At 38.7% G+C, this 18677-nt stretch overlaps 1 protein-coding gene across 4 annotated transcripts in view; it reads left to right on the forward strand.

Moving 5' to 3' along the window:
* Positions 1-18677, forward strand: part of MID1 (midline 1) — a 381575-nt gene that overhangs the window by 204331 nt on the left and 158567 nt on the right. For 2 of the 4 annotated variants that reach the window (XM_007991002.3, XM_007991008.3), the window contains exon 1: positions 898-1193. The exons of the other annotated variants lie outside the window; for them this stretch is intronic. The gene's annotated coding sequence lies outside the window, so the exon portion shown is untranslated. Of the gene's footprint in view, positions 1-897; positions 1194-18677 lie in introns of those variants that run through there. 4 annotated transcript variants of the gene reach the window in all.

The following is an 18677-nucleotide window of genomic DNA, read 5'->3' on the forward strand; positions in this document are numbered from 1 at the left end:
AATCCAAAAGGTAGATTTACATTAAAATCATGTTGGCTAAGAGTTGAAGAAAGTTATTGCTTATATGGAGTTAAGAAAGCAAACTTTGGAAATTTTTTTTGAGTCTGAGTTTGTTTCTAAGAAGCCAACTACTTCTCCAGCTCTCCTGCAATCCTGCCAAGGTGATGTCCAGCTTGTCCCTGTTCATAAGTTCAACAGATCAACCCTGTAGGGAAGCCAAACCATAGAGAAAGGTGTATGCATTTACTAAGTTTTTTTTTTTTTTTCTGAACAAAATGTCAGTGTGTATTGTTCTATGACAACAGTGATATTTGAAATTATGCCTCGGGCCGTCAGTAGGTAAAGATTTTTGTTCATTTGCTGCATTTCAAAAAATTTGTGTGCACGTTCCCATTAAGATTTATTTTTCTTAGATTGAATATACAGTTAATCTATATAGAGATGAGGTAGGTAACAACCTCCCTTCTGGATTGTTCGTTTTAGTTAAGGTGTTACTCATAACAATTTGGTTTCCTTTCCAGTCTTTTGCAAAAATAGGGCTTCAGTGCAAGATATCCTTTTAAAAATACCCTTGGGTCCTGAGTGTTTAACTTTTCTGGCTGAAATAATTTTGCACCTCCCAAATGTTTTAATGCTGTTAGGGAGCTCTTAAAATGCAAGGATTTAAGGCCCTTAGCTAGTTAAGCTTTTAGCAGAAGTAGAGCTGTTAGATAAGAATAGAACTCATCCTTTACTTTTGGAGCTTTGGACTCTGTTTCCAGCTGCTTCCACTCATTTGAATCCTGAAAGCTCCCCTAATCCTCGCGGAGGCAGCCTTTCTGGCTCCCAGGACCCACCCCCTTACTTCTGATTGGCGAAGCTCCTCCGCGGCCCAAGCCAGCCACCTACGACGTCTCTGAGAACTGATTTGAAATAAGAGCCAGGCGGTCCTCGCTTCCCTGCGACCGACTTTTCATAGGCTGGGGGAGAAAAGGTTGAGAAACTTGACATTGTCTCGGGCAGAGTGCGTGTAGCAACAGATCAAAGAAAAAGAGGACGAAAACGTGCTCTTTGCTGCCCGTAGATTTCGCCGGGTTGCTTTTGTCTTGCGGGCTCCTGTCGGGTTCGGTGTTTCCGCTCTGAAGACTGCGGCGCGGGCTCCGATGCAGCTCGCTCCCTGCCGGATGGGTCATGGGATTCTAAACATGAGGCAGGTAAGCTCAGGCGGCTGCGCTGGTGGCGGAGGGGGCGGGCGCCGCCCGGGACCCCTGCGACCTGTTACTCCGGAGAGCTGGCTTGGTTAGCAGGCGCCTGGCCATAGTCGATGCGTTTGGCGGAAAGACGGGGCTGCATTTTTCTAAGACAACCAAAGAAGCACATTACCTGAGCTACTCCGGTCTAGCCCTCGCCACCCGCCCCCACTTTTGCCTCTAATTGTGGTTGATGTCAGGCAGTCGTTGTAAAGGGCTTACAAGCAGTTTGTAGAATATATGTAAATCAATTCCAGTTTGCGGCCGCTGGAATGTATCGTGCAGGATGTGTCTCGAGCTTTTAGTGCCTCTACCCTATGCTTTGGGCTAGAATAAAGACAGCTGAATGTCCTGGAAAAGAATTTCACGGGGCCGCTTATCTCATTTTGGTTTCGCATTCTGAGCACTTACTGTGTTTCTGGCGGAGAAGGCGGAACCAGCTTGAAATGAGCACAGGCAGTCCTTCCAGAAAAATGCAAATTTGTTTTTCTGTTGTAGCAGTTTGGAAACTGTATTTCTTCTGGACGTGAGAAGACAGCCCTGAAAACAGTGAGCGGAGAAAGGGCTGGGGGATTACTTAAATGAGTATTTGAAAAGAATTCTAAACCAACAGCTTCTTCCGTGGCTCTGGGGCATGATGATAAAATTCCTTATCAGTCCAGGAAGAGGTTTATAGCTTTGCTGTTAAGCAAGAAAAGGAAAGAAAAAGTTGATGTAGGAAGCCAAGGAGAGGGTGTGATTTACAACTCAATCAAAGTTATGGAAAAATCTTATGTCAATATTTAAATATCAAGAGCAATACTCATATAAGGAGAAAACAAGGCCGGAAAAACATGCCAATAGGCTGGAAGGGCAGGGATTTCAAGAGGAATGCTATTGCTTTTTACCAGACCTGAATAAATCTGAGTGGGAAAGTTAGCATCTGTATCGCAACCGGAAAGGTCTTCACTTTTTCTTCTAAGTGGGTTGGGCGCTCGCAACCCTGCACACTTTGGGGGAAGTGAGCTTTCCATTTAGGAGCGCAGGCCAGGGATTTAGAACTTTCTGTCCCTTTCACACAGCCTTGGGAGATGAAGCAGAGCCCCCTTCGAATGGTCGAATGGTCAGCGCAAACCCTCCGCCTTCTGGCCCCCTCGCTTGTTCGCTCAGCAAGCATGCTTGGCAAGTTTCAGGGAGTGCAGAAAAACACTTGCGGAGGAGCAAGTGCCCTTTGCTTGCAATGAATTGCCCTTGCCTTGCTGGGGACTGTGGGGCGGACGCTCGTTTTCTTTAAGTTCTGCAAACTCACAGTCCAACCTCATACTTTTAATGTCTACTAAAGTGGGAGGAGGAAAAGGAAGGAGAAGGTTAATTGGAAAGGATTGAAAAGGGAAATAGAGGAACGCAAAACATTTTTGACAAAAGTCCTTAGCTGCAACAAAGAAGTTATTTGATCCTTGCAGAGCCACCTGTCCTCTCCTCAGTGGTATCTGAGCTCAATTTCCAGAATCCCTGTTCCCACACAATTCCTCAGGAACCATGGCAGTCTCCGTTCCTTTTGACCAAGGCTTGCTTCCCCCAGCTTGGGATGGTTTTTCCCATGCCTAGTTTGTTGTGGCATTTACGTGAAGTTGGAAAACAGCCCAGTATTGAAGTTTTAGGGGCACAAGTAGCGAACTCCCTAGTTATTTAATGAATGGACAACTTTTCATCTCACAGCTACGCATGTCTACTAATTTTTTTGGCCTGTTCAGAACTTGAAAAGAGGGTGGGATGTTACAGGGGAGGAGATGAAGGAGAGAGACAGGATCATTGTTCATCCAAAGAACGAGGACAGTTTCCAGAATCTAGCAAGTTGTTTCACTGCAGTCAGAAAAAGAATGTAGGGAGGAATGAGATGGCGGTGTTATTGGCATGGGTTAATTCCTACTTTGAGTTTCTCTTGGGGAAACCTGACTGTAGAATCCAGGCAGGGTGAATCGCACCCATCAGCCAATTTGTCATCTCAGCCCGGCAGCTCCAGCTGGATTTACAGGGTTAACTATCAAACAGACCTGTGTGTCATCAGCTCAGCAATGAAATTCAATCTCTTTGCTGATGAGTGATCTGTCCCTAGGGCTGCACAAATGCCATACACTGGTGTGGCAGCCCAAAAGAGACCCTTGCCTGCCACTTGATAGCCAGAAATTCTGGGTAGCCAAAAATTGCCAGCAGAATTAGAAAGCTGTTGGCCTAGCTGTAAGATTCAGAGGGGTTTGGGCTTCTGCCAGGTTGGCAGAAAAGGAACACTCCTGAAGCCACCACTTCAGGTGTAGAAGGATAGTATTCTTTGAGGGTTCCTAAGACCACGGCTGAGTTAGGCCAAAGAAAAGTGTAAATCTGACTCACCTTGATCAGGAAGTAATTTTAAAATATATGCCAACCTGTCTCTGCACTCTGATCATAAATGGGAAACTTTTATGTACCTTCCTTGAGAAGGAATTTACTCTGTTCCCAGGCAAAAGGAAAAGCATGGCCACCTGTTCTAGAAGCCTGGCCAAAAACAACAGGTTTGCCTGTGGCATTCCCACAACTGCAAATCCTCCCCACATGGCAATCCACCCATTGTCCCTACACACAAGAAGAACAAATAGTTCATTCTTGGGCGGGGTGTGTGTGTGTGTGGGGGGGGAATCAGATTCTCTAGGCAAAATTGCCTACTAGACATATTTTGTGTTTCTAACATCCTGGTAACATTAGAAAAAACTCTAAGGGAAGAAGGTGCATGATGTATTTCTGATCTACTAAAACAAAATGAGTCACATAGCTGCTAAATTCTTGCAAGGCTAGGATGCTGCTGTTTCAGGGAAGCTGTGATCTGTTTGATTAGCTCATTCTGCATTCTTTAGATTGGAATTAAAATGCCCAAGGACATCTGGCTTAATAACGAAAGTCTTCGTATTAATCTTTCCTCTGAGGATTAGAAAGTCCTTTACAAACACGATCTATTTATTCTCTGCCACATCCCCAGGAGAGAACGAGGTGGCAATTTGATCCTCATTGAACAAATGGTGAGACGAAGGCAGAGAAAGGTTAAGTATAAAGAGAAACAGCAAGTTAGGGGCAAGTCTGGGGATGAATACTCACCCACCCAGAAAGACTACCTGTGCAGGTTTAGGATCTCAAATGGCATTCTAGGGATTAAAACAGAATCTCTCTTACAGCATTCTTTTTCTTATCATTCTGTAACTGGCAAGTATATTGTGTCCCAAGTATGTTGTATGGTTTCCTTCATTTGAAAGTACAGACTCTAACAGTTCAAAAGGCAGTTCTGTTCTCATTTCTCCCAACATTGAGATCAGGCAGCTTTTATGAAATCTAATAGAAAGATACAGTAACTAACAGGAATTTTAAATATGCATCTGAGAAATGTTCCCTTTCAACAGATGTTTTAAGTTTTTGCACATGATTTAGAGAGCTCAATGTCTTCAACATATGTTAAAGTTTTAATTTCTTCCCTACTATCTTTCTTTCAGCAAATGTTATAATCATAAGACTTGCTGTAAGTTTAAAGATCCTTGTTGGTCATTTTGAAATAATTTTTTTTGAGTCATGTTTGTAGTTCGCTTGGCTGTAGACCACATAGGCTACAAGCAAATCTGTTAATTGGTAGTTGCATGTTATCCACAGACATTCCAGCAAGTTTTAAGGCAAAGTGCATATGTGGATGTCTCCTGGCTTTGATCGTTTGTGTGGTAAATAGACATCCAAGGTAGCTATGGCAACCTGGGCTGTGCGTTGGTGAAAGGAGGGGATTTGGTTACTGGACAAAGAGTAATTTGTTTGATTAGAAAAAGGTAGGGGCAAATCAGGACATTTTTAAACCGCGTGATTTGAGGATCCCAGTTAAATCAGATCATTCGGATTTTCTCGATAGGCAAAAAGAAGTAATGGCTGACCACACCAGAGTATCTTGCAGACGTAATTTAAATTCTTTTTAAACAAGTGGTTGCTACTTTCCAAAAGCAATTTATACAATGAAAAGGAAGTACAGTATTTCATATAAATGTCATCAATATCCCTATTGTAGTAAGTATGAACGTTTTTATTTTCAGAACTTGATGGGACTTTGAAAGACCAGGATCTGATTAGAGGTGTACATTTCAGTTATCTACCTGCAGGGGTCAGGCTTGAAGTTCTCGTGGTCGGAAGATCAGGCAGCGGACGTCACTGCAGGGAGCCCGAGGCAGAGTTAGAGAGAATTGCTCTGCTTATTTGGAACAATTAGTTAGCGATTCTTTAATCTTGTGACCAAAGCTACTATGAAAATGAGTTCATTCAAGGAAGAGAATATCAAATACGCTGTGATTAAAGAAAGGGCGATAAAGCCAGGTCAAACAGCAATCTAATCTCCGTTTACATATAAGGCAGTTTATCGGGAAGATTCTGGCTCATTATCAACTCCTTTGATTTCACACAAAAGTGAGCTCAGGGATTTTGTTCTAGAAACTTGTTTGCCCAGTTTTATGAGCTGGCATGTTATAAAAATTTCTTTAAACTAAAAAGGACACAATATTAGGGAGCCATCTGGATCTGAAATATTTTTCCCCCTCTGGAGGAAAATATTCCATTGACACAAGATCAGGATGGTTAATGGCCTCCAGGAGGTCAGGTGATAGTAGAAGCACAGAAAATTGAGGCACAGAAGAAAAAGCCAAGAGGGGACTTTCCTGAAAAAAACAAACCAGACCAAAGAAAATAACTTACCTGCTTTGTGCTATGAAAGAGAGGTTCTGAGGGCCGGGCGCGGTGGCTCATGCCTGTAATCCCAGCACTTTGGGAGGCCGAGGCGGGCGGATCACAAGGTCAGGAGATCGAGACCATGGTGAAACCCCGTCTCTACTAAAAATACAAAAAATTAGCCGGGCGCGGTAGTGGGTGCCTGTAGTCCCAGCTACTCAGGAGGCTAGGCAGGAGAATGGCGTAAACCCGGGAGGCGAAACTCGCAGTGAGCCGAGATCGTGCCACTGTACTCCAGCCTGGGGGACACAGCGAGACTCCGTCTCAAAAAAAAAAAAAAAAAAGAAAAAGAGAGGTTCTGAGTAAACATGGAAGAGGTGCTGATCATTTGTAGTACAAGTGGATGTTGAAGGTCTTATATTCAGTCCAGTGTTTATGATGAATATAATATAACGGCTGTCCTTCCTTTCTTATATCATTCAATGACATTTACTGAGCACTCACGGAATTAATATATTCTGCCACATTATACGTGGTTATTAATGTGCCGGGACACTTTCTAGGTTCCAAACATGATTTTGGTAAGGTCCCTGCCCTCAAAGAACTTTTGATCTGGTGCACAATTTATTGTACCAGTAGCACAGTGCAGGTTTTTCCATGGTCAAAATAGCTTCTCATTAATATCTATATTCGTGTGGGTAGGGATCCACTTGAAAAATTGATGGTATCCAAAACCTTGCTGAACTTAGGAGACTTGAGAAGTGATTTGTAATTGTGAAATTTAGTTGATTTTTAGCCCACATGTCCATTTGTAGAAATTTATGACTTCTTACATAAAGCAGATTTCTCATAATTATTAAATAGTAATTGATTTTTCTCAATAGAGAAAAGTAACTCATAGGTAGTCCCCAATCTAGGAATACTTTATGTTTTAGGAGTTTGTTTTTTGAAACCCAGAACATTTTCCAGCAAAAAGTCATCAATCTGATTAATGTGAGATCAAGTTCTGAGTTTTGAGGACATGCCCCTGTGTTATACAGGATGGAAACAGAAGGAGAAAGAATTGTCATACTTTCGGTAATAGGCCAGTCATGGCAATATTTGAAATATGAAATTTGTACTAGTTTTCACCTTTCTTTCTCCATCCTTCTGATGTCTTCTGGTCTCACTGGGGCATCTCCCCCAGGCCTGTCCTAATATATAGTGAATTCATAATTGTTCATCTTCCCACCCTTCCCTTCCCCACCTCCAAACCACTCTCCTGTTTCCTCTAGTCAATGGTCTCTACCACATGGCAGGAGAGAAGTAATATGGGTGAGCCAGAGCTCATGACTCTTAGCCCTTTAACCCTTAGGATGAATCTTTAATTGGGGATATTTTAAGCAGTAGAGCCTGGAGCTACAAAACACATGATTTTCTTTTCAGGGACAATATTTGGGGGCAGGGCCATGCCTTTGGCAGACAGAACTTGCTGGTGTGTCTGCCTGTGGGTCAGACCTCTTCATTTCATCCTGCCTGAACTTCTGGACCCACTAGGGTCTTTGTGAGTAACAGCCAGGGAGCCACAGGCCCCCAACTGAGAGGGAATTATGGCGTTTGTGGGTATGGGTTGTTTGTAAGTGTGCTCTTTGTATGCTGAGCACTGTCTACTTGTATTAGAATAAGTGGAAAGGAAATAGCTGTAGCATCCTCTTATCCACACGAGTATTTGAATTGGTGTATGTATTTCTACTCGTTTGTCTGCTTATCTTGGGACTGAGTTACTCCAGAGCAAGAGTTACATCTTAATTACCTTTGAATCCCCAGACCCAAGCCCAGTGTCTGGCACACAATAAGAATTATTAAGTGTTCTACAGGCGCATGCTGGATGAATTTTAGTAAAACAGAGAATGGAAAATGCTCCTTAAAATCAGAAGGGATATGAAGAAGAAAGGGCATTAGAAAGGTCTGGGAAACAGCAAGGACTAAATAGATCAGTAGTAGAGAAAATTAACATAGGTTATGATTACTGAACCATATGTATATGGTTTTATATATATATAGTCCATTTATATACGCATAAATAGTCTCTCTCTCTCTCTCTCTCTCTCTCTACTCTCTCTCTCTATATATATTCCATTCAATTGTGTTCTGGGCAAGAACACAACCCAAAACATGGTAAGCACCTTGGAGTTGATCGTACTGCAGAAATGATTACGAAATGGGTCATGCCCTCCAATAGCTCAAAGCCTAATCGCCAAGATAGAATCTGCTGCTTGCTGTCATTGAACCCAGCCTGATAGTTTAGGCCTTAGGTCCATGTGCAGTTGTTTAATTTTGCAGGTGAGTGGCATGCCCAAGGTTACTCCACAACTGAGATAGCGTGTCTGAGAGAAGACTGAAGCCTTATCCATGTAGATTGTGACCACGTTTTTCATAGTGAAGTTCAAGATTTGTGCTGGACAAAGCATTTTCATTGCCGGTAGGTGTAAAGACCAAGAGTTATAGTTAAAATGACAAAATAGAAATTTCAGGGACATTTAATAGTTTATGGAAACAACAGGACTAATATATTACCAAAGGGTCTATGCAGTAGACCATGTTATCTGTCCTATGTCAAGTTTTGGAGTGTTGCTTTGGTTGTGTGTATTTAGAAGTGGTCTTCCCCAAACAATTAGGAGGAAGGGGATTGTTACTGGGAAAATGAATTCATTGAATGCCCTGCTGAGTTAATAATAAGTAGATGAATGGCCAAATAAAGCAATATATAGATGGACGGCACCACCAAATATTATTAATAGAGATTTATTTACTTACATACAATCAATCTTCTGTAGGAAATACATTAGGAATCCAGACTAAGAATACCAGTTAAAGTTTAGCATTTCTGGGTTGACATTTTAGCACAAGAAACACTTAACCCTCCATCTGGGAGCAAGGTATGAGGGAGACTTAGGTTCTATACCTAGAACCTAAGTCTTCTAGACTCCCCATCTCATTCTCTTTTGTGACTGCACATGCCTTCTACTAAGATATAATTTGGATGTTTTCAGGCCATGTGCTGTAATTCAATATGCTAATAAATTCCAAGGCAATTTGAATGGAATGATGGTTTATAATGAGGCAACTCAGGAAAGACTACATCATCTTTAGTGGAAAATACTATCCAAAACATCCAAATAGTTAAATGATCTTAAATTTGGGTTTTGTGCTTCTTTTGTGTATATATTCTTTGCTCTGATTTTAGTTAAGTATGAAAATGTCAGACAGTAAAAACTAGGAGAATTATATTTATACAGAAGAAAGTTTAGGAAATGAGATGAGTCATTTAGCCCATGAATTAATCAGCTGTGCTTTGAGGAAATAGTGCAGGAAGGTAAAATGGAACAAATAGAAGAGAGAAGAAAGCGTGACTTCTTTTAGTCATCGTATGATGGGGAAAGTGGTAGAGAAAAATTGGCTATTTGGTGAGTGATTCAGTTGAGTTCCTTTTCAGTGGTCGATGTTTAAAGTGAAATTCTAATGAGATTGATGCTGCCCTTTTTGTATGGTTCTGAGTAAAAAAGGGAAAATAGTAATAATAATTAATTGAGATGGGTATGACTTTCTGAGTAGATAAAAACATGATAGTAGACTGTTAGATAATGAATATTTATTGTTTGATTCTTCTCAGTCTGGAAGAGACACTTTCTGAATATTTCTCCTCTTTCTAACATTTCAGCTGTCAGAATTGAATGGTTCACATGTAAACTACATTGTTTTGGTTTAACTAACAAAGAGTGATAAGACATGAATTGTTTGTGACAGCCCCGAACATTGATAACAGAAGACATTAATGCCTGCAGACATAGCCTACATGGTAAAAATCTGGAAACAAAAATGCTTATTATGTTAGGCCAACGTGCTTTGACCTAGTTTTGCTTTTCTGCTTGGAAATTATGTCAATATTAGTTACATCATCCCTTCGGATGAGCAATTCCACATTCTTGTTTATTTCACTGTCATATTATTAGTTTTGTATATTTAGTTCTGACCTCTGAGGAGTCAAACTAATCCTCATTGACTTGCATTTTCCCTTTGAAATGAGACTTCTGCATGATAAAGAGAGAGGATTTTATGTATTAACAAAACAATCTAAGATACCTCTTCAAAGGCATTCACTTCTCCTTGATCCGGAGCTACTGCCCTCTTGAAGGTTCCTAGAGGCCATCCAGTTTTCTGCTGATCAGAATTAGTCTTTTTTTCTTTGTCTTATGGGGATGGAATAGATTACTGGGCCTAGAACTGCCGTAGTTGAATAACAAAAAGTAAAACTGTGAGGCTGACGGGACATTTCCCAGCCCATCATCCTTAAATTTGCCCTTTTCATGTTTCTGCTTTACTTCTTCATCCAGTAGAAACTGGCTTAGCATATTTTTCCTATTTAACATTTTTATTGAATACTTTTCAAAATGAATTATTTCCTCAGTTGATTTCGAACACATTTTTTTCTGTCATTTAATACTTTATATCACTAGAGGAAAGAACCATTTAATTCTTTCATACATTTATGAATTCTAATCTTCAAAGAATGTGAGTTATTCAAATGATCAACTTATATCAAATTTACAAGTATAATTTACTACCAAAAGACCTTGAATGCTTTTTGGTGCACATGTTTTGGCATTATTATTAACAAATGTAATCAGGCAAAAGCCCACACAAACATGTATTCCTGGTTCCTCTTTAAAAATGTACCATTTGCTCTTGTTTTCTAATTAAGGCTTTGAAGGTTAAAAATCCCTTTGTTGTTAGCTCCTTTACAAGACTCCTGCCTGAGTGCAGAAAACATAAGCAGGGAGTGTCCTCTTCAAAGCATAATCAAACCAACTAAATTTTAACCAGGTAAATTGTTGATTAGCATTGGATCATTTAAAGAAACAGTATGAAAGTAATTGGGATAGTCACAACTCCTAATTGTGTGATCCCGGGGGCTTCAAAGATTGTTTGAAACATTCACCTCAGGTATTATGTTCCATGTCTGATCCTTATGCTAATTTGAATACTAGGATCCTGAAGAAAAACTTTATAGGATTTCTTGAGTCCCTAATTGATATGTAAACATTGTCATTCCCAAGCTGCCTAAAGTTGCGAATTACAGTATACCATGTGTCTCCTGTTGTGATAGCAATTTCTACAGCAATTTTTCTGATTGTTGTGGGCAAATGTAAATATATTTCCCTCCTCTTACACAAATAGTGGCCTTTCACATACGTTATTCTGCACCCTGGCTTTTTTTCTGCTTTACAATATACCCTAGAGATCTTCCCATAACAGTCCACGGAGAGCTTCCTCTTTAAAAACAAAACAAAACTGCGTATCATTGCACTATGACAATGTACCATAATTGATTTGACCCTTCCCCTACTAGTCGTGTGGAGTGTGTCCAATCTTTTGCCATTAAAGCAGTGTGCACTGAAAAACGTTGTGTTCATCAGTTTGTATGGGGCGGATGTATCTGTATTAAAAATCCCCAGAAGTGGGATTGCTGGGCCAAAGGGCAAATGCAGTTTCTAATTTTGATAAATAAGTAACATTGTCTAACCAGCCTGTGTGAGAGCACTGCCTGAGAGCCTCATCAATAGAGAGCATTGTCCGACTTGTGCACCTTTGCGTATCTGATATCTGAAAAGTGGCATCTCTGTGTAGCTTTGCATTCTCTTCTGAGTGACGTTGTCTTTGCATGTGTTGAAGGTCTATTTGCATTTCTTGTGCAATGTCTGCTCATATCCTCTGTTTAGGAAAAGAAAAAGAAGGCAGGGCGCAGTGGCTCATGCCTGTAATCCCAGCACTTTGGGAAGCCGAGGCGGGCTGATCATGAGGTCAGGAGATCAAGACCATCCTGGCTAACACGGTGAAACCCCGTCTCTACTAAAAATACACAAAAAAATTTAGCCGGGCATGGTGGTGGGTGCCTGTAGTCCCAGCTACTCCGGAGGCTAGGGCAGGAGAATGGTGTGAACACAGGAGGCAGAGCTTGCAGTGAGCCGAGATCGCGCCACTGCTCTCCAGCCTGGGCCAAAGTGCGAGACTCTGTCTCAAAATAAATAAATAAATCAAAGAAAAAGAAAATGCCAGGTCTAGTACAGTGATGTTTGATGTTCTTTTGACAATGATGAAACCACTATTTAGTAAGAGAATCACTCCAGGCAGTAGACTTAGAAGCACAATATCAGAGACCCTTGAGTAAAGACCCTAATGTGCCACATCTTAACTCTGTGACCTTGGGTTGATTCCTTAAATTTTCCAGGTTTCCTCACCATAAAATTGAAATGATGTAGACAACGCACAGGGTTTATATAATAATCACTAAATGAAGGATAATATATAAAAACGGTATATAAAGTACTTAACAGAGTATGGGTTACATACTAGGCACTTAAGAAATGTTAGGTTAACTTCTCTTTTTTTAGATACAAGCTTAAGATTTCAGAGAAGGCTGGGTTTATGGACATTTCTACCTCTTACCCTCTGAATGAATACACATCCACCCACACAGAAGCATGTAAATATACACATGTGTACACATGATGGAATAATGTCTGAAATGATTCAAAATCATCTCTTTAGACAAATGCGTGTGTGTGTGTGTATGCATGTGTGCATGTATATGTATAAATATCCCTGTAATGTAAGAAAACTAATTTGTTCCTAAAAGTATACCCTTTTAGGACAAATTCTCCTAATATGCTAAAACAACACCAAATAGCATTAAATGGACGTGGTCACTTATCACTACCTTTCATATTATAATCCAAAACAGCGTTTTTTCTTCATCTATCGTATTCTTTATAACAATTAAACTCTTTTACAATATTATGCACCTTATACTTAAAGCTACACCTAGAAATAAAATTACACTTATACTCATGTTTATGTATTTCTGTCTTTAAAACAAAAAAATAAACACAGCAGTAAATACAAAAGGTAGAAATGGAAAAAAATGCATTTTAGAGGGCATGGTGCTAAGGGTTGCCACTACTGAGGGCTGAGAATATAACACTGACCAACTCTGCAATTGTGAATAAGACCATTTGGGTGATCTTGTTTCCCAGGGCTCTGTTGTTACAGAAATATAATTTTAAAAATTGTATTTTGAAATAATTACAGATCCATAGGAAGTTGCAAGAAAATGTACTGGGCAGTCTGCACCCTTTACCCACCCCTTACCCCATCCCTAACCCCCAGAAACCAGTAATCATCTGTTCTCCATCTCTATAATTGTGCTACCTCAAGAATATAATATAAATGTAATCATACAGTATGCAATTTTTTGAGATCGACATTTTTCCCAGCTCACTTAATTTTCTAAAGGTTTATCCAAGTTGTTGCATGTATCAGTCGTTTTTTCCTTTTTATTGCTGAGTAATGTTCCTTGGTGTGGATATATGACAGTTTAATCATCAGCTTGTTTAAGGACATTTGGGTTGTTTCTACTTTGGAGCTATTACAAACAAAGTTGCTATGAGCGTTTGTGTGCAGGATTTTGTGTGACTGTAAGTTTTGATTTCTCTGGGATAAATGCCCAGGAGTGCAATTGCTGGGTCATATGGCAAGTACACATTCAGTTTTGTAAGAAACTGCCAAAGCGTATTGCAGAGTGGCTGAATCATTTTACATTCCCACCAGAAATGTATCAGTGACCCAGCTTTCTCTGCATCCTCCCCAGCATTTGATGTTGTCCCTGTTTTCATTTTAGCCATTCTGGTAGGTGTATAGTGGTGTCTCATTTGTGTTGGTTTTTAAAAAGTGCAGAAGATACTTCATAATCCAGTTTGGGTGTGTCCAGTACCTCCCAGGTAAAATTCTCACACGTAATATGGGTCTATCTTGGTACATGACTGAATTGTCAAAAATATCTATGATTGCTGCATTTTTGGTTGAACCTTAACTGAAATACTGAGAGCAAAAAAGAAGCTGTGTTGTGTAAAATACATCTGAACATTAGACTGGGCTTCAATTTATACTCTGAGACACTCAGATAATTGATACTTACTCAAGACATGGCAGATGCATGCCCCAACACCTAACTTCACTTTAGGAATAGACACATGAGGTATCAGGAAAAATTGCTAAGACTATTTCAATTTCTCCCCCCTTTTCCAACATTATTCCTTTGCCTTTGCATTTGCATAAGTTAAATAGGGGCATGATCTATCTTCATTGTCAATATACATGTAGATGTGTGTAAATCTACAAACATACATATACATAGACATACACAGGCTCTGTGGGTGTCAATCCCAGATGTTCCCCAACATCCAGTCTAGATTCTCCCAGGTCAGGATTTCTCAACTTTGGCATTATTGCCATTTGGGGTTTAATAATTATTTGTGGGGCTGTAGGATGTTTAGCTGTATCCCTGGCCTTAAGCCACGATATGCTGGTAACACTCCCATGTCCCAAAGTGTGACAACCAAAAATGTCTCAGCACATTACAAAATGTCTACCGGGGCAAAATAAACCTCCCTTTGAGAATCACTGGGGTAGGTAGAAGAGAAGGAGAATCTCAGGCTTTAGGTTACCTCACTAGGTTTGCTGAAACTTGGTAAGAATCTCCTTACCAGCAGGGATCAGGTTTTGGTGCCCACCTGGTCACTTCTGATAACTACCAATCTCTAAATTTGTTTCTGCACATTATGGCTGAAGATTAGTGGTTGACGGAGAAATATATCAGCTTTTGTTTCTTAAAGAGCTTGTACTCAATGCTTAAAAATACAAATTGGATCTGGCACTGTTGTGGTTCACGTCTGTAACTCCAGCACTTTGGGAGGCCAAGGTGGGAGGATTGCTTGAGCCAGAGAGTTTGAGACCAGCCTGGGCAATATACTGAGACACCATCTCTACAAAAAAATTTTGAACTTAGCCAGGCCTGGTGGTGCAAACCTGTAGTCCCAGCTACTTGGGAGGCTGAGATGGGCGGATCGCTTGAGCCTGGGAGGTCAATTCTGCAGTGAGCTAAGATGGCGCCTGGGACCTTGTCTCAAAAACAAAACAAAACAAAATAAAATAAAATATAAATTGAACACACATAATTGAAAACAAAACTTCATGCACACCTGGTTTTATTTTACTTTGTAATGATGTTTTATCACATATTAGATACCATGATTATTTTAAAAGATATAAAATTTAATAGGTAATAAAATACCTCATAAAATAGGGTATATCTCCATATGCATAGAGAATTTTATAGAGAAATTGGCACAATTCCTGGATCTTGCTCTGATTCAATGTGTTTATCTTTGAATTCTAATAAGAGGTTTTAAAAGACATTTAAAGTATTGCAAAACAGGCAAAAGAAAATATGATGGTGTTTTATAGTTTAAATTATGTTTACCTGGCAACAATAATTATTTTATTATATAAATCATAGAAAATGTTATGTATTTTTTAACTTTATAAATGTACCTCTACTTGATAAATAATATATTTTGTATTTATTACATTTGATATATAAATATATTCCTACTTTAGAATTAAAATAAGGTGAAAATAGTTATTGTTTGAAATACTGTTAAGTTGTATATTCTTATCTGTATTAGAATTAAAATATGTATCTTATATATAAATTACAAATTACCTGAAAAAAGAATAAATTATAACCTCATGTAAAACTAAATATTTCTGTATCAGTTGTGCAATTTAAATTCTGCTTTTAGTTTTCATTCTTTAAGTTGTTACATTTGGACAATTTGGATAGTAGTTATCATGAACTCACTGTTATCTGTGGCTCTGACAGTAAAATACGCCATTGAGTTGTACTGTAATATGAATCTCCCAGGAACACTAAGCCAATTCAGAATGAGGCATTCCTTTCTCAGGAACAGAGATTTATAAAGTGACTGGAGGTATCACTATTTCTAGAGGAAGGTGTGCCTTGAAGTATTCTCATTCTTTTCTATGCATTTATGATCCCAGCCTACTAAACTCAAGTGACACTTCAATACAGCAAAGCCTCTTGGAAGTATATGAGTTTAATAAGAAAATTTATGAAGAAAAAAATACACTGAAATGCAGACTGACTCCCAAAATAATAGGATACTTTAAAAAAATATATTAGTTTCATAGCATGACAAATAATACTCAAAAATACTTTGAAAGTGCGCATTTTAAAAATGCCCAAAGGGTTTAGTAGATTATGTTGAGAGAAGGCATTGGAGGAAGAAACATTATAGCCATAAAAGCCAGGAAAATGATTTTCCTTTGTTGATAGGATTACATAGAGGAATTTTAACTTCTAAAGTGAAAATACAAATTAGTTGTGTAGGCTAAAATCACCCTTCTTAGAGGAAATGATACAAATTTTCTTCATATAATTTATGTTCCTCCAGAAAGTCTCTATGAAGTGATAACATTATAACTGCATGCATTCTCCTGGTAACTTCATTTAAAGTCTGTGATGTAGTAACATCATGTATACTTCCCTTTCCTACAGAGCCCTTATATTCTCTATAGACCAAGAGGTTAATTAATTTTTGGAGTTATATAGCAAAGAGTTGCCAGAACCCCAAATAACATATCTCTAATTTCCAAAATTGCCTGACAAACTCTATATTTTAAAGAAGCCATGTTATTCTTAGGATAAACCTAATAATGTCACTATAGTCCCCAGTCATGCTCATCTTTGCCTTTCTTCCAATATGTGCAAGGAATATATAAGGAGACCTTTTAAGGTTACAGTATCTTCTTACAAATTAGAGTTTATTCGCTGAGGTTATAACAGCAGCTGAGCATCTCAAAAGCTACAACTTGAGCTGACAGGCAGATTAGCAAGTACATAAAATGTCAGTAGAGAAAAAAATAGACTTCAATTTTTTTGGCAATCCTGTTAAACAACTCTGTGAATAAGTATTTGAAACTTGTACAGTGGACAGTTTGAATTTTCCTCAATACCTACCATAAAACTTACCTACCTGTTGCATATATGCATCACTGAATTAATTAATGGAAAGTAAAATTTTAAAATGTAACCTTGATTATTTGGGATAAAATGGCACTTCCATGTAATGGAATGTCATAACTGAACTTGTAGGGATTTTCAGATACTCTAGCTGGTACTAAATCTCATCAGAGCCCTTCAAGTTATAACATAAGATAGCATATTCAATATGAGAAAATATTTAATTGTCAGCCTTAAAAATGTATATAGCAGAGGCAATCCATTTTTTTCAGACAACAAAGCCTTCTAAAAGCTTTTCAAACTATACAGCTTTGAGATTTATAACTTTGAATCAAGAGAACATAATTTCAAGAAATGAAGAGAACTTCTGATTAATTCTAGTCTAAGGCAATGAAGTCCTACTAGATTTTGAAGTATTATGTTCTTCATAATTAATGTCAAGATAGTTTCTTCCCTGTGGCTCATTATTTTCTTATAAAAAGTACATACTGCCTGTGTTTTTAAATTTCAGATTTTCTCATGCAGCTCTTGTCTAATGATCCAGCAAGTTCAGGCATATAATACATTTTAAGAATCTATATTTAAAGACTTAATTATTTATGCATGTGTCTCTATGTATTTTGAAATATATATATTTCAAAAGACTATTTTTAGCCTTTGGCTCAATTTTTTAAAGGAATATAATATTGAATATCTGGACAGGTTAAAAATCTCCCACATTTAACTATAAATGTTAACTAATGCTTTCCTTTTCATTTGTTAAATTGCTGCATAAATGCTTTAAAAAGTATGTTACCCTTGGCATTAAGACATCATCTCTTTCACTTACAAAAGTGTACCAATCCTTGGGATTGAACCATTGTAGCTGCTTTAAGCCAAAATTCTCCCCAGCCGGGTTCCTTATCATCACCCTTGCCACAGAATCTACATCATTGGGAGTTAAAGATCTTTGGTCTCAAACCTTATCCTGATTGAATTCCTATCATATCACCAGCAACCCCTTTCTAATGGCCCCAGAAATGCTAGCACAACAGGAGATTTTCAGGAGGCTCACTCCAATGAGGGACATCATTTGCAGTGACAAAGTTTGTCCTTAGGGGAAATCTGTATCTCTCTCTATATACCTTTTACCCCTGTTTGGCCCCCTCTCTACAACACAGAACACGTGCAGTTACTCTGTTCACTGACAGCTCTTCAAAGACAAAGCTAACATGGCCTTCTGGGGGCAGTTTTTCCAGGTTAAATATGCCCAGATGTGCTTGATTTGGACTCTATCCTTTAAGATCAAGCAATGTTAGTAAGTACAAATGTCCAACATTTAGAAGAACTGTTCATAAGAGAGACTCACCTGATTAGAGGAAAGACATACCATTCAGTTTCTAATACACAGTGACCTTAATGCCACTATTTTAAGCTCTGTCTGCCTGGATTGTAGAGACTTTGCCTAGTTTACCTCTGGAATAGAAATTCTGAACCTTTGCTAGTGAGTGAGCAATAACAATGATGACAGACATCTAGCTAGATACTAAGAAAAAAAGTCATGAATGACCAAAGTGTGAATTTTGTTTCTTTGCTTGTCTGATACCCCATGGCTATTTGCAATATCTTACTGTCATATGCTAAAGAATTTAAGATATTAATCAAAGAGAAAAGGGTTCTAAGATGGAAGAAAAGACAAAAATTTGGGCAGATAAGTAGGAAAAGAAGGGGATGAGGATTCAGGAGATTTTTCCAGGTACTTGGAAAGTTAAAGGCAACTTAAATCATTTTTAATAATTTAAGAAATGATATCATTTTTCATTTTTATATAAAAGACTCAAAGTCTGGAA

This window comes from Chlorocebus sabaeus, chromosome X (genome assembly GCF_047675955.1).
Source record: "Chlorocebus sabaeus isolate Y175 chromosome X, mChlSab1.0.hap1, whole genome shotgun sequence".
Lineage (NCBI taxonomy): Eukaryota > Metazoa > Chordata > Mammalia > Primates > Cercopithecidae > Chlorocebus > Chlorocebus sabaeus.